This window comes from Seriola dumerili, unplaced genomic scaffold (assembly GCF_002260705.1).
Source record: "Seriola dumerili isolate Sdu_G_001 unplaced genomic scaffold, Sdu_1.0 BDQW01000161.1, whole genome shotgun sequence".
Lineage (NCBI taxonomy): Eukaryota > Metazoa > Chordata > Actinopteri > Carangiformes > Carangidae > Seriola > Seriola dumerili.
In genome coordinates this window covers 7,007,603-7,023,852 of record NW_019174416.1, presented here as the reverse complement: position 1 = coordinate 7,023,852, position 16,250 = coordinate 7,007,603, and the positions used below count along the sequence as shown (strand labels likewise).

Below are 16,250 nucleotides of genomic sequence, written 5' to 3'. Positions count from 1 at the left end.
TTTTCAGTCCTGAATCCACACACACATTTATACATTTCAGACTGGAGGGATGCAATGTCCCAACTTTTGTCATCTAACAGGAAAGTTGGCAGGCCACTCAGCTGTAGTATTTTATATTTATTCAGACAGGGAGAATGAGAGTAGGAACGACAGATGTAAGAAAGTATGGTGGGATTTGATTCTTGGCTGCCGAGGCTACAAGAGGCTTAAAAGGAGAGAACTTACATTGTCGACTTTGGACTATACTCACACTGCAGCACAGCCTGTCCCAAATTCGACTTTTTTCCAGCTACAGTCTGTGATTCTCTTCAGAGTTTCCATACCAACATGATTGGGCTATCACTGTTTTAATACTGTAGTTGTTTTACATGAAAAAGGAAAATGGATTTAATAAATCAAGCAGCCAGTAGTATTTTTTTGCAAACCACTGAATGAATGAAACAATATTGGAATTAACAGCTTTGCAATCAAAGCTGCTACTCATTCTCTGTGATAGAGGTGAAACACTCAGGACCAGTACATGAGAGTCCAGCCAACAGAAGATGATGATGATGAAAAGAACAACACAGCATTTTCCACTCAACAATGACTGTTACATCGGAGCGGCAACGTGTGATCCAAAAACTTCGACCCCATTTACACTTGTCACTTCAAATGTCTCGTGTTCAAATATTATGTCCCCCACAGTGGCAAAGAGGAGAGACAGCTGACATGAGGTATTCTCTGTGTTCATCAGAAAACCTGACAATGTGGATGTCATACATGTGGGGCTCACACCCTTTCACTGACAGGTGGGCAAACATTTGATTGGTAGCTGTAGGATTTGAACCCATGTTTCTATCCCACCCAATTAGGTGGTCCCATAAGCGAGGAGGTACTCATTCTCTCTGCATTAAGACACCCAACACTCCTGCATTAGCCTACCTAATGACTGCAGTTCATCTCTCTCTGCCTCCCCAACTTCCTTCAGCATTAGCATCCATATTTGTTACATAATCTGATTGTTTTCTTTATTCATGTGTTCATTTTCTTCATATGCTATGCAGCTCAGCCATGGAATTGTGATCTCAGAGTGTAAATGCCCTGTCTAAAGTAGATGCAATGGAAGGGGAATGGGCAGAATAACGGAAGGAGATTAATTGAAACAAAAGTGTGGTCCAAGGCTCCAACAGCACCTTTCTTAGCAGCTGCTAACAAAATAATAACGATGTTGACCCCACAGTGAAAAGAGAAGAGATGGTTAAGGAACTTTGACGACAGAAGCCATTTGGCAACGTGAGCATGTGACTATAAGGTGGCGATAGAATGAAGGCCTTAGGTTTGCCATTAGCAGACAATGGTTTCAATGCATTACAGTTATGGGATAAGACCACAATCTATAATTGGTTAAACAGTGTTGGAGGGTCCAATGTCAAAAACACAGTCAGACAGGTTTTAGCCTTCAACTGTTGGATCAGGCTTCTGTCAGATTTTCATCAGTGAAAAACATTGCAGCCATAATGAAGACGGTCTTTAATGCAGCGCGTGTAAAGAAGTAGAATACTCAGAACAGAGTTTCACTGAAGCCAAAATGTGCTGCTACAGCTCATGTTTTATTGCCTTCCTTGCTACAGAAGCAAGAGTTTTAGACAGTTAAAACACTGATGTAATTTCTTTGATAGTTTGGAACAATGAGATGGAAATGGGCTACAGGTTTGGGCAAGTTTGGGGCAGCTAACATTAGCAGAGGATGGTTTTGAGCCATCAACCTCTGGGTTAGGGGTGCAGCATGCTGCATCTGCGCCACTCTGCTCTCAGGACTATGATGAGATGATGATTTCAAACAAATTTCGTATCTTTTGGTCCACATCAGGTGTGAGAACGACTGCAGCAAAACATGGAAGTGGACTGCTATTTAGGATGTGACGCCATAGCTATTCGACTGTCTCGTTTACAGGAGCAACAACAAAAATGTTGTGGAGTTGATGAAGTAAGTGTGCCCTTCTTCTGCTTTGAGTTTATTAGCAGATTGCAAACCAAGTAAGTGCATACTGACACTTTCTCTATGGCAGTGTGTGGATGTGCAAATGTACTCAGGTATGGAAGATTACTAATGTGAAAGCTAAGCGGCGGAGAAGGGGGGTTATTGTTGTCAGGTATGGTACGATACAATCCTAGTTTCTATGAAAACGTCCTTGCTGTAGAAAATATATTATGAAGCTATAAATGAGGATTTCATAGTCTTGCAGTTTTCAACAATTAACTGTCAGTAAGACAAATTTAAAGTGTCAAGGTAGCAACTGTTGAGACTAAAAATGTAAACACTCTCATGAGTCCTGTTTGCAGATTCACTCAATTGGCAGTGGTGGGATTTGAACCCACGCCTCCTGAGAGACTGGAGCCTAAATCCAGCGCCTTAGACCGCTCGGCCACACTACCAGACACTGAGGTGGAAAGTGCATTTTCGAAGCTCGGTTTGGCGCCATGAGCGATTCCTCCAATGTATGCATTCTGCTGTTTACCCATTTACTTGTGCACCGTCCAGCCAACCCAGCTGCCACCCACAGCCGTGTAAACACACTTGCCACATCATTGTCTGGTAGTGTGGCCGAGGAGTCTGGTCAGATCAAGGCTCTAGCCTCTCAGAAGGTATGGATTTGAATCCCACTGCTGCTGCTCATGAATACCTGTGAGTGCTTGTAACAGTAACTGAGAGTAGAGTGGCGCATACAAAGCATGTTTCAATTTATAGGTTGAAGCTGTCCTTTGCTCTTTCTAAATACCATGTCATCCACCTTATCCTTTCATACTTACATTGTGAAGTTTTCAAATCAATACCTAGCCATCACAACAAGGTCACATTCATATTTAGCACAGGCCAACCCCGGCTGGCACCCGCAGCCACGTCAAATGCACATCACTGGCTGGTATTGTGGCCAAGTGGTCTATGGCTCTGTTTTGGGCTTTAGTCTCTCAGGTGGCATGGGTTCAAATCCCACCACTACCAATTGTATATACATAACACTGGTTTGTGTGTTCAGATTGCATGTTTAGGTGATGTTTAAGAAGAGTTACCCTGCTCCTTTGCTTTCCAATGTTGTTGTGTACCTGAGTATTCCTGTGAGTGTTTTACCAGAATCCAAAATCCTAGCCCACTTATTCTGCAGAGCTGTTCATGTTTTGAGGTAAGGTGGACTTGCAAAAAGGAAGGCAGATCAGAAAACTATCTTTCTATGTAAACACTGAAAGGTCAGAAAGGGTAGCTATGGGTCAATACATTCAATTCAATCAATTGGCAGTGGGGAGTAAATGCCAATCGTACCCGACAAAAGATGTTTTTTGCGGGGGGTTTTTTACCAGTGCCAAGGTTGAATGTGGATCAACTTTTCCTGTGATGCAACTTGATGTCATCAGGCAATGTGCTGCAATAGATAATCACAACAAAGACACTTACAGCAAAAAGAATCTTGTTTACCATGTAGCACTGTTGCATTCATTTACCAAGAAACTGCGAACATGGAGAAGAAAGTTATCACTGCTGTGATGACCTTCCTGGAGTTATACAGCCCATGATTTGTTTCACTGTGTGTGAACTTGTTTCTTTGAAACCTTGACAATGTAAGGATGAATGGATAAGGTGGAGGTAGGATGGAATTTAGCAATTTCTCTAAAGCTTACTGTGTCATAATAATTCTGGCTTGGAACAATCATAGGATTACCGATTAGCAGAGGATGGTTTCGATCAATTGACCTATGGGTTATGGGCCCAGCATGCTTCCGCTGCACCACCCTGCTCTCAGTTGCCAGCTTCTTTGCTTGCATGTTATCTAGGAGTCCACAGCAAGTGTAAAAACTACTGTACCAAGAGATGGAAGTGGACTGCTTTTTAGGATGTGATGTCATAGCTATTCAACTGTCCCGTTCACAGGAGACAACATAAACAAATGTTGTGTAGTTGAGGGCACAAGTGACCTCTTCTTCTTCTTTGAGTTTATTAGCGAATCAGGAGGTTTGGATTCACATTCCACCACTGCCAGTTGACTGTGTACAATAATGCCTAAGAACAGTTGGCCCCCTTCCATTCCCCTGCCATTTAGCTTTCCAATTAGTAATGTTGTTCTGTTCCTGAGTACTCCAATACCATGTGTGTTGTGGCCATTTTACCATTCTCCAAAACCCTAGGCCACTTTGTCTGCAGAGCTGTTCTTGTTTTGACTCATGTGTAACTGAATTAATCGAACCATATCACCTTAACAAATGAAATGTACTCACACTCAGGCAGAAAAGGGTTTATTTCCATATTTCCATCAGCGTTACAGCAGGTGATCCAATTTCGCATTTCAGACTCATCCAATACTGACTTGATGATCTATATTATTGTATTTGTGCGTTGCATGGAAGGTAAGTTGAATGTGGTAAAGTTTATTCTGCAACAAGAAGTCAGCAGTGTGTCAGCGGTGTACTAGACAATCACATCAAAGACTTGCATGAAGAATCATGCCACATATTGCAGTTTACTTGAAAGTGTAAACATGGGAAGGAAAGTCACCACGACTGTGAGGCTTGCTAGCAGAAGATGGTAGTTTGAGAACTCACACAAGTCTAAAGGACTGACAAGGCCATTTGATAGTGGTTGGATTTGAACCCACACCTCCTGAAAGACTGAAGCTTAAATCCAGCGCCTTAGACCAGTCAATCACTCTACCTGACAAGGAGCTTGAGCTAATGAATACTGCAGAACAATTCGACCTAGGAGTGTAGGGTGATAGTATCTTTTTACATTGCTCGCAAAAGCCATTTGGTAGCGTTTTCTTTATTTATGTGCAGGAGGATGCACCATGAGGAGCTACTCCATTATGGTACTGCATCATGTGGAAGGTAAGTTCAATGTGGGAAAATTTTGTTATGTAAGCTATGTCAGCAGGAAATGCGTTGTAATGGAAAATCACATCGAAGACATCCAGGGCAAGAAGGATGTTGTCTTCATGCATACAGTGGCATTATGAAGGGACATGATTTGAATGAGGACTTTGTAATTATGCATGTAGCATCCATTAAGGTTTAAGCAAGCAGTGTGAATAGTCACAACTTTAATTCAGCACCTAAGACCGCTTGGCCACACTACAAGACAAAGCGGTAAGGAGTGCGTTTATAAAGCAGTGGATAGAAATGGGCGGTGGCTGTATGAGGGGTTTTCTCCAATGTAAAGATGCGTTGTTAAATGTGGCTCAATCATTTTTACAATGCAACATCATGTCTTTAGGCAACGTGTTGTATTGGACAATCAAATTTAAGACACCCACAGAAAGAAGGATCTTGTTTATGATGAAGCATTGTAGCGTTCTCCAGAAACTGTGAACATGGAGAAGAAACTCACCACTGCAAAAGTGACCTTACTGGAGTTGTACAAACAGGATGTGTCGCACTGGAACTCTACAGACCATCAGCTTTCAACACTTAAAGGTCAGTAAAACATCCTGCAAGTAACAAACATTAATTGATGCTTAAGCATGTGCTCAGCAGCCTTAGAGCACCACTTATTGTGATATTTTGCTGTATTGAGATTTCTAGGTGGGACAGAGATTAGCAGATGATGGTTTCGATCCATCGACCTCTGGGTTATGGGCCCAGCACGCTTCCATTGCGCCACTCCGCTCTCAGTTGTGGTCAGAAGTGCATGCATTATCTGTCGGTTCACAGTTGTGAAAACTATTGTAGCAAGACATGAAGTGGACTCCTATTTAGGATGTCACAACTACACTGTGATAGACTGGCAACCTGTCCAAGGTGTACCCCACCCTCGCCCAATGTCAGCTGGGATTGGCTTCAGCTCCCTGTGACCCTATAGGGATGGATAATAGATGGATGGATAGATGAACATCACAACTATTCGACTGTCTCATTCAAAGGAGTGACAGCCTAAACAAATGTTGCACAGTTGATGTAGGATATGTTACAGCTCTGTTGTTATAGTTTAGTTCAATCATATGCACCCAAGGGGTCTATCTAAAGGCTTGAGGAATGTCACGTATACGCATTTCCTAGTTTTTCAGTTTTCAACACGTTACAGTCAGTAATAGTAACAAGGTAGGATATGTTAAGGCTGAAAGAAGTATTCTAAGCTCTTGCAACATAACTATGGGTAAACAAAGCCAATTGGCAGTGGTGGGATTTGAACCCACGCCTCCTGAGAGACTGGAGCCTTAATCCAGCGCCTTAGACCGCTCGGCCACACTACCATATATATGCGTTTACTACACGCTGGAGGGTAGCAACGGGTGGATAGCACCAAACGGAATTCCTCCAATGTGACAATGCATTTTGTGGGAAGTACAGTTAATGTGGGTCAACTGCAATCAATTTGAAGTGGCCCACAGGAAGAAGAAACTTATTTATCGTGAAGCATTGTAACGTTCTGCATTTTACCCAGAAACTGTGAACATGGAGAAGAAACTCACCACTGACCGTACTGGATTTGTACAAAGAAGATGTGTCGCACTGGAACTGTACACACCATCAGCTTTCAACACTTGAAGGTCAGTAAAACATCAAGCAAGTAACAAACATAAATAGATCATTTAACAAGTGCTCAGCAGCCTTAGAGAACCACTTATTTTGATGTGTTGCTGTATTGAGATGTCCAGGTGGGAGAGAGATTAGCAGAGGATGGTTTCGATCCATCGACCTCTGGGTTATGGGCCCAGCACGCTTCCGCTGCGCCACTCTGCTCTCAGGTGATGTCACAAGTGCATGCAATATCTGTTGGTTCACAGATGTGAAAACTATTGTAGCAAGACATGGAAGTGGACTCCTATTTACGATGAGACGTCACAACTACACTGTGATGGACTGGCAACTTGTCCAAGGTGTACCCCACCCTCGCCCATTGTCAGCAGGGATTGGCTTCAGCCCCCTGTGAATCCTATAGGGATGGATAATGGATGGATGGATGGACATCACAACTAGTCAACTATCTTATTCAAAGGAGTGACAACCAAATAAATGTTGTACAATTGATGTAGGATATGTTACAGCTCCGCTGTTATGGGTGAGTTCAGTCAAATGCACCCAACAGGTCTATCTAAAGGCTTGAGGAATGTCATGTTTATGCATTTCGTAGTTTTTCAGTTTTCAACACGTTACAGTCAGCAATAGTAACAATGTAGGATATGTTACGGCTAAAAGAAGTGTATTCTAAAGTCTTGCAACATTACTATGGGTTAAACATAGCCAATTGGCAGTGGTGGGATTTGAACCCACGCCTCCTGAGAGACTGGAGCCTTAATCCAGCGCCTTAGACCGCTCGGCCACACTACCATATCCTCAAGTGGGAAGTGTGTTTACCACACAGTGGAGGGTAGCAACGGGTGGATAGCACCAAACGGAATTCCTCCAATGTGACAATGCATTTTGTGGGAAGTACAGTTAATGTGGGTCAACTTCAATCAATTTGAAGTGGCCCACAGGAAGAAGAATCTTATATATCGTGAAGCAGTGTAGCGTTCTGCTTTTTACCCAGAAACTGTGAACATGGAGAAGAAACTCACCACTGACCTTACTGGATTTGTGCAAAGAGGATGTGTCACACTGGAACTGTACACACCATCAGCTTTCAACACTTGAAGGTCAGTAAAACATCAAGCAAGTAACAAACATAAATAGATCATTTAACAAGTGCTCAGCAGCCTTAGAGAACCACGTATTTTGATGTGTTGCTGTATTGAGATGTCCAGGTGGGAGAGAGATTAGCAGAGGATGGTTTCGATCCATCGACCTCTGGGTTATGGGCCCAGCACGCTTCCGCTGCGCCACTCTGCTCTCAGGTGATATCACAAGTGCATGCATTATCTGTTGGTTCACAGATGTGAAAACTATTGTAGCAAGACATGGAAGTGGACTCCTATTTACGATGAGACGTCACAACTACACTGTGATGGACTGGCAACTTGTCCAAGGTGTACCCCACCCTCGCCCATTGTCAGCAGGGATTGGCTTCAGCTCCCTGTGACCCTATAGGGATGGATAATGGATGGATGGATGGACATCACAACTGGTCGACTATCTCATTCAAAGGAGTGACAACCAAACAAATGTTGCACAATTGATGTAGGATATGTTACAGCTCCGCTGTTATGGGTGAGTTCAGTCAAATGCACCCAACAGGTCTATCTAAAGTCTTGAGGAATGTCATGTTTATGCATTTCGTAGTTTTTCAGTTTTCAACACGTTACAGTCAGCAATAGTAACAAGGTAGGATATGTATTGTAGCAAGACATGGAAGTGGACTCCTATTTACGATGAGACGTCACAACTACACTGTGATGGACTGGCAACTTGTCCAAGGTGTACCCCACCCTCGCCCATTGTCAGCAGGGATTGGCTTCAGCCCCCTGTGACCCTATAGGGATGGATAATGGATGGATGGATGGACATCACAACTAGTCGACTATCTTATTCAAAAGAGTGACAACCAAATAAATGTTGTACAATTGATGTAGGATATGTTACAGCTCCGCTGTTATGGGTGAGTTCAGTCAAATGCACCCAACGGGTCTATCTAAAGGCTTGAGGAATGTCATGTTTATGCATTTCGTAGTTTTTCAGTTTTCAACACGTTACAGTCAGCAATAGTAACAATGTAGGATATGTTACGGCTAAAAGAAGTGTATTCTAAAGTCTTGCAACATTACTATGGGTTAAACATAGCCAATTGGCAGTGGTGGGATTTGAACCCACGCCTCCTGAGAGACTGGAGCCTTAATCCAGCGCCTTAGACCGCTCGGCCACACTACCATATCCTCAAGTGGGAAGTGTTTTTACCACACACTGGAGGGTAGCAACGGGTGGATAGCACCAAACGGAATTCCTCCAATGTGACAATGCATTTTGTGGGAAGTACAGTTAATGTGGGTCAACTTCAATCAATTTGAAGTGGCCCACAGGAAGAAGAATCTTATATATCGTGAAGCAGTGTAGCGTTCTGCATTTTACCCAAAAACTGTGAACATGGAGAAGAAACTCACCACTGACCTTACTGGATTTGTGCAAAGAGGATGTGTCACACTGGAACTGTACACACCATCAGCTTTCAACACTTGAAGGTCAGTAAAACATCAAGCAAGTAACAAACATAAATAGATCATTTAACAAGTGCTCAGCAGCCTTAGAGAACCACGTATTTTGATGTGTTGCTGTATTGAGATGTCCAGGTGGGAGAGAGATTAGCAGAGGATGGTTTCGATCCATCGACCTCTGGGTTATGGGCCCAGCACGCTTCCGCTGCGCCACTCTGCTCTCAGGTGATATCACAAGTGCATGCATTATCTGTTGGTTCACAGATGTGAAAACTATTGTAGCAAGACATGGAAGTGGACTCCTATTTACGATGAGACGTCACAACTACACTGTGATGGACTGGCAACTTGTCCAAGGTGTACCCCACCCTCGCCCATTGTCAGCAGGGATTGGCTTCAGCCCCCTGTGACCCTATAGGGATGGATAATGGATGGATGGATGGACATCACAACTAGTCGACTATCTTATTCAAAAGAGTGACAACCAAATAAATGTTGTACAATTGATGTAGGATATGTTACAGCTGTTATGGGTGAGTTCAATCAAATGAACCTGAGGAGTCTATCTAAAGGCTTGAGGGATGTCTTGTATGTGCATTTCCTAGTTTTTAAGTTTTCAACACGTTACAGTCAGTAATAGTAACAAGGTAGGATATGTTACGGCTAAAAGAAGTGGATTCGTACAAACATCCTGTACAAAACAGGATGTGTTGCACTGGAAGTCTACAAACCACCAGCTTTCGATACATGAAGGTCAGTAAAACATCAAGCAAGTAACAAACATAAACAGATTCTTTAGCAAGTGCTCAGCAGCCTTAGAGCGCCACTTATTTTGATGTGTTGCTGTATTGAGATGTCTAGGTGGGAGAGAGAATAGCAGAGGATGGTTTCAATCCATCGACCTCTGGGTTATGGGCCCAGCACGCTTCCGCTGCGCCACTCTGCTCTCAGGTGATATCATAAGTGCATGATTTATCTGTCGGTTCACAGGTGAAAACTATTGTAGCAAGACATGAAGTGGACTCCTATTTACGATGAGATGTTACAAGTACACTGTGATAGACTGGCAATTTGTCCAAGGTGTACCCCAACTATTGTAGGAAGACATGGACGTGTACTCCTATTTACGATGAGACATCACAGCTACACTGTGAAAGACTGGCAACTTGTCCAAGGTGTACCCCACCCTCGCCCATTGTCAGCAGGGATTGGCTTCAGCCCCCTGTGACCCTATAGGGATGGATAATGGATGGATGGATGGACATCACAACTAGTCGACTATCTTATTCAAAGGAGTGACAACCAAATAAATGTTGCACAATTGATGTAGGATATGTTACAGCTCCGCTGTTATGGGTGAGTTCATTCAAATGGACCCGAGGGGTCTATCTGAAGGCTTGAGGGATGTCATGTATGTGCATTTCCTAGTTTTTAAGTTTTCAACACATTACAGTCAGTAATAGTAACAAGGTAGGATATGTTACAGCTAAAAGAAGTGGATTCGTACAAACATCCTGTACAAACAGGATGTGTTGCACTGGAACTCGAAAAAACCACTAGCTTTCAACACTTGAAGGTCAGTAAAACATCCTTCAAGTAACAAACATCAACAGATTCTTTAGCATTTGCTCAGAAGCCTTAGAGCACCACTTATGTTGATGTGTTGCTGTATTGAGATGTCTAGGTGGGAGAGAGAATAGCAGAGGATGGTTTCGATCCATCGACCTCTGGGTTATGGGCCCAGCACGCTTCCGCTGCGCCACTCTGCTCTCAGGTGATATCATAAGTGCATGATTTATCTGTCGGTTCACAGGTGAAAACTATTGTAGCAAGACATGAAGTGGACTCCTATTTACGATGAGATGTTACAAGTACACTGTGATAGACTGGCAATTTGTCCAAGGTGTACCCCAACTATTGTAGGAAGACATGGACGTGTACTCCTATTTACGATGAGACATCACAGCTACACTGTGAAAGACTGGCAACTTGTCCAAGGTGTACCCCACCCTCGCCCATTGTCAGCAGGGATTGGCTTCAGCCCCCTGTGACCCTATAGGGATGGATAATGGATGGATGGATGGACATCACAACTAGTCGACTATCTTATTCAAAGGAGTGACAACCAAATAAATGTTGCACAATTGATGTAGGATATGTTACAGCTCCGCTGTTATGGGTGAGTTCATTCAAATGGACCCGAGGGGTCTATCTGAAGGCTTGAGGGATGTCATGTATGTGCATTTCCTAGTTTTTAAGTTTTCAACACATTACAGTCAGTAATAGTAACAAGGTAGGATATGTTACAGCTAAAAGAAGTGGATTCGTACAAACATCCTGTACAAACAGGATGTGTTGCACTGGAACTCGAAAAAACCACTAGCTTTCAACACTTGAAGGTCAGTAAAACATCCTTCAAGTAACAAACATCAACAGATTCTTTAGCATTTGCTCAGCAGCCTTAGAGCACCACTTATGTTGATGTGTTGCTGTATTGAGATGTCTAGGTGGGAGAGAGACTAGCAGAGGATGGTTTCGATCCATCGACCTCTGGGTTATGGGCCCAGCACGCTTCCGCTGCGCCACTCTGCTCTCAGGTGATGTCACAAGTGCATGCAATATCTGTCGGTTCACAGATGTGAAAACTATTGTAGCAAGACATGGAAGTGGACTCCTATTTACGATGAGACGTCACAACTACACTGTGATGGACTGGCAACTTGTCCAAGGTGTACCCCACCCTCGCCCATTGTCAGCAGGGATTGGCTTCAGCCCCCTGTGACCCTATAGGGATGGATAATGGATGGATGGATGGACATCACAACTAGTCGACTATCTTATTCAAAAGAGTGACAACCAAATAAATGTTGTACAATTGATGTAGGATATGTTACAGCTGTTATGGGTGAGTTCAATCAAATGAACCTGAGGAGTCTATCTAAAGGCTTGAGGGATGTCTTGTATGTGCATTTCCTAGTTTTTAAGTTTTCAACACGTTACAGTCAGTAATAGTAACAAGGTAGGATATGTTACGGCTAAAAGAAGTGGATTCGTACAAACATCCTGTACAAAACAGGATGTGTTGCACTGGAAGTCTACAAACCACCAGCTTTCGATACATGAAGGTCAGTAAAACATCAAGCAAGTAACAAACATAAACAGATTCTTTAGCAAGTGCTCAGCAGCCTTAGAGTGCCACTTATTTTGATGTGTTGCTGTATTGAGATGTCTAGGTGGGAGAGAGAATAGCAGAGGATGGTTTCGATCCATCGACCTCTGGGTTATGGGCCCAGCACGCTTCCGCTGCGACACTCTGCTCTCAGGGGATATCATAAGTGCATGATTTATCTGTCGGTTCACAGGTGAAAACTATTGTAGCAAGACATGAAGTGGACTCCTATTTACGATGAGATGTTACAAGTACACTGTGATAGACTGGCAATTTGTCCAAGGTGTACCCCAACTATTGTAGGAAGACATGGACGTGTACTCCTATTTACGATGAGACATCACAGCTACACTGTGAAAGACTGGCAACTTGTCCAAGGTGTACCCCACCCTCGCCCATTGTCAGCAGGGATTGGCTTCAGCCCCCTGTGACCCTATAGGGATGGATAATGGATGGATGGATGGACATCACAACTAGTCGACTATCTTATTCAAAGGAGTGACAACCAAATAAATGTTGCACAATTGATGTAGGATATGTTACAGCTCCGCTGTTATNATTGATGTAGGATATGTTACAGCTGTTATGGGTGAGTTCAATCAAATGAACCTGAGGAGTCTATCTAAAGGCTTGAGGGATGTCTTGTATGTGCATTTCCTAGTTTTTAAGTTTTCAACACGTTACAGTCAGTAATAGTAACAAGGTAGGATATGTTACGGCTAAAAGAAGTGGATTCGTACAAAACATCCTGTACAAACAGGATGTGTTGCACTGGAACTCGAAAAAACCACTAGCTTTCAACACTTGAAGGTCAGTAAAACATCCTTCAAGTAACAAACATCAACAGATTCTTTAGCATTTGCTCAGCAGCCTTAGAGCACCACTTATGTTGATGTGTTGCTGTATTGAGATGTCTAGGTGGGAGAGAGACTAGCAGAGGATGGTTTCGATCCATCGACCTCTGGGTTATGGGCCCAGCACGCTTCCGCTGCGCCACTCTGCTCTCAGGTGATGTCACAAGTGCATGCAATATCTGTTGGTTCACAGATGTGAAAACTATTGTAGCAAGACATGGAAGTGGACTCCTATTTACGATGAGACGTCACAACTACACTGTGATGGACTGGCAACTTGTCCAAGGTGTACCCCACCCTCGCCCATTGTCAGCAGGGATTGGCTTCAGTCCCCTGTGACCCTATAGGGATGGATAATGGATGGATGGATGGACATCACAACTAGTCGACTATCTTATTCAAAAGAGTGACAACCAAATAAATGTTGTACAATTGATGTAGGATATGTTACAGCTGTTATGGGTGAGTTCAATGAAATGAACCTGAGGAGTCTATCTAAAGGCTTGAGGGATGTCTTGTATGTGCATTTCCTAGTTTTTAAGTTTTCAACACGTTACAGTCAGTAATAGTAACAAGGTAGGATATGTTACGGCTAAAAGAAGTGGATTCGTACAAACATCCTGTACAAAACAGGATGTGTTGCACTGGAACTCGAAAAAACCACTAGCTTTCAACACTTGAAGGTCAGTAAAACATCCTTCAAGTAACAAACATAAACAGATTCTTTAGCAAGTGCTCAGCAGCCTTAGAGCGCCACTTATTTTGATGTGTTGCTGTATTGAGATGTCTAGGTGGGAGAGAGAATAGCAGAGGATGGTTTTGATCCATCGACCTCTGGGTTATGGGCCCATCACGCTTCCGCTCGCCACTCTGCTCTCAGGTGCTATCATAAGTGCATGCAATATCTGTCGGTTCACAGATGTGAAAACTATTGTAGCAAGACATGAAGTGGACTCCTATTTACGATGAGATGTCACAGCTACACTGTGATGGACTGGCAACTTGTCCAAGGTGTACCCCACCCTTGCCCATTGTCAGCAGGGATTGGCTTCAGCCCCCTGTGACCATATAGTGATGGATAATGGATGGATGGATGGACATCACAACTAGTCGACTATCTTGTTCAAAGGAGTGACAGCGCTAACTACTGCACCACCGTGCGGCCCCAGTCAACAAGATATACAGGAATTAACATCCTTTGATGTTAAAGCAAGTAGTCGGAAAACTAGCACCAGTTCTATGGACAAATAGCCATTTGGCAGTGGTAAGAAAGACAAACAATCATTTGGCAGTGGTGGGATTTGAACCCACGCCTCTTGAGAGACTGGAGCCTAAATCCAGCGCCTTAGACCACTCGGCCACACTACCACTGAGGGGGGGGGGGGGGGGGGGGGGGGGGGGCAACATGAGGGATTCGTCCAACGTAACGATGTGTTGTGTAGGAAGTAAGTTAAATGTTGTTCACCTATTTCTGGGTTTTTCTCGGAGTGACCATTACTATTAAGGGCAGATGTATGCTGCCTTGTTACTCTTTCTGATCATTAGGTGGTGAAAAGTGCACAACTGTGAAATCCAAATTCATACCATTCTTCAAGGCTTCAGATATTCACATTTCCATTTGCACCAGTTTTATGGATGAACACACTCAATTGGCAGTGGTAGGATTTCAACCCACACCTTGAACGCAGCACCTAAAGCAGAGTGGCACAGCAGAAGTTTCCTGGGCCCATAACCCAGAGGTTGACGGAATGAAACCATCCTGTGTGGCAGCTATTCATGCCTTCTTTATTTAGTTGTTCCATGCTTCTGTTGGCAAGCTGTTGAAGAATTTGCACCTGTTATGTTGAGTTTCTTCTCAATGTTTACAGTTTCTGGGTAAATTAATGCAACAGTGCTTCATGGTAAACATTGTTCTTCTCCCTGTGGTTGTCTTCCATGTGATTGTCCACTCTGTATTACTTGATGACATCAAGTAATGACAAGTTTTGTTGCAGGAAATGATTCACATTTAACCTACTTTCCACACAAAGCAGCATCTTATTGGAAGAATCCCTCTGAGTCATTTGACCTGGGAGTGTAGGGTGATAGTATCCTTTCACATCGCTCACAAAAATCTTTTGGTAGCATTTATTTTAACCAGTATCAAAGGGGCTGTAGTTGAATGTCAGTCAACTTTTCTGAAGTGTGTTTAATGTCCAGGGGGTGGCACCACAAGGAGCTACTCCAATATGATGCTGCATCATGTGGAAGGTAAATTGAATGTGGGACAATTTTGTTATCCCACACGTCAGCTGGAAATGGACAATCACATCGAAGACATCCACAGCAAGAGGGATGTTGTTTGCATCCAGATACTGGATTATGAAGGAAGATGATTTCAGTGGGGACTTTGTAGTATTGCAAGTAGTGTGCATATTCACACCTGCCCTTTGCTGACAGAATTAAATGGCAGTGGTGGGATTTGAACCCAACCCTTCTGAGAGACTGGAGCCTTAATCCAGCGCCTTAGACCGCTCGGCCACACTACGAGAGAGCATACAGACCATATGCCCCAATTCACAATTTTAGAAGAATATGGAGAATTTATTTCAAATCTTGTTATATACACTGACAACAATATAGTTAAGACTCTCCAGAAATTATTTCATCCGGGTTGTGGCTATGACTGTCTCACATCACTTCCTGTCCTGTTCAATCACGGTGAAAGGATCTATCTGGTCTAATGAAGAAAATAAATGCTTCCATGAAATTTGAGCAGAGCCAAACAATACAATCATACAATCACAACTGGACACATAAAAATGCAGAGATTTTTGGAAAAATTAAAATTGTGTGGGTACAATATAACAACAGAACAATGCTGTTTTTCTACAATGAGAAACTGCGTCACTGCTATGATGACACACCTGTCAAATTCTCGAAGGAATCAAAACAGTGTTTAAAGATTGGACGAGAGAAAAGGCAGAATAACTGAAAGAGTTTCATTGAAACGAAGATGCTATAAAAGGCTAGTGCAGCATCAATGGGTCAGATTTTACTGCAACACAACGATCTGTCTTTAAACTGATAGATTTCTGGAACTGATAGATTTCTCGATGGAGTTGACGAGACACACAAACTTTAATAAGGTAGCCACTAGCCGCAGTAAATGTCTTTGTTAGTCTGTTCCTTCCT

The 16,250-nt window shown here is 43.1% G+C and overlaps 8 non-coding genes across 8 annotated transcripts; all 8 read right to left on the bottom strand.

Moving 5' to 3' along the window:
- Positions 1-2,336: 2,336 nt before the first annotated feature.
- trnal-uag lies at positions 2,337-2,418 on the bottom strand. Its single transcript has one exon. It is a non-coding gene; the product is annotated as a tRNA-Leu (tRNA).
- A 3,718-nt stretch (positions 2,419-6,136) lies between these two features.
- trnal-aag lies at positions 6,137-6,218 on the bottom strand. The gene has a single exon. It is a non-coding gene; the product is annotated as a tRNA-Leu (tRNA).
- A 418-nt stretch (positions 6,219-6,636) lies between these two features.
- Positions 6,637-6,708, bottom strand: trnam-cau. The gene has a single exon. It is a non-coding gene; the product is annotated as a tRNA-Met (tRNA).
- A 506-nt stretch (positions 6,709-7,214) lies between these two features.
- Positions 7,215-7,296, bottom strand: trnal-aag. Its single transcript has one exon. It is a non-coding gene; the product is annotated as a tRNA-Leu (tRNA).
- A 429-nt stretch (positions 7,297-7,725) lies between these two features.
- Positions 7,726-7,797, bottom strand: trnam-cau. Its single transcript has one exon. It is a non-coding gene; the product is annotated as a tRNA-Met (tRNA).
- An 893-nt stretch (positions 7,798-8,690) lies between these two features.
- On the bottom strand, positions 8,691-8,772 carry trnal-aag. The gene has a single exon. It is a non-coding gene; the product is annotated as a tRNA-Leu (tRNA).
- Positions 8,773-9,201: 429 nt separating this feature from the next.
- trnam-cau lies at positions 9,202-9,273 on the bottom strand. Its single transcript has one exon. It is a non-coding gene; the product is annotated as a tRNA-Met (tRNA).
- Positions 9,274-14,362: 5,089 nt separating this feature from the next.
- On the bottom strand, positions 14,363-14,444 carry trnal-uag. Its single transcript has one exon. It is a non-coding gene; the product is annotated as a tRNA-Leu (tRNA).
- Between the last annotated feature and the right edge of the window lie 1,806 nt (positions 14,445-16,250).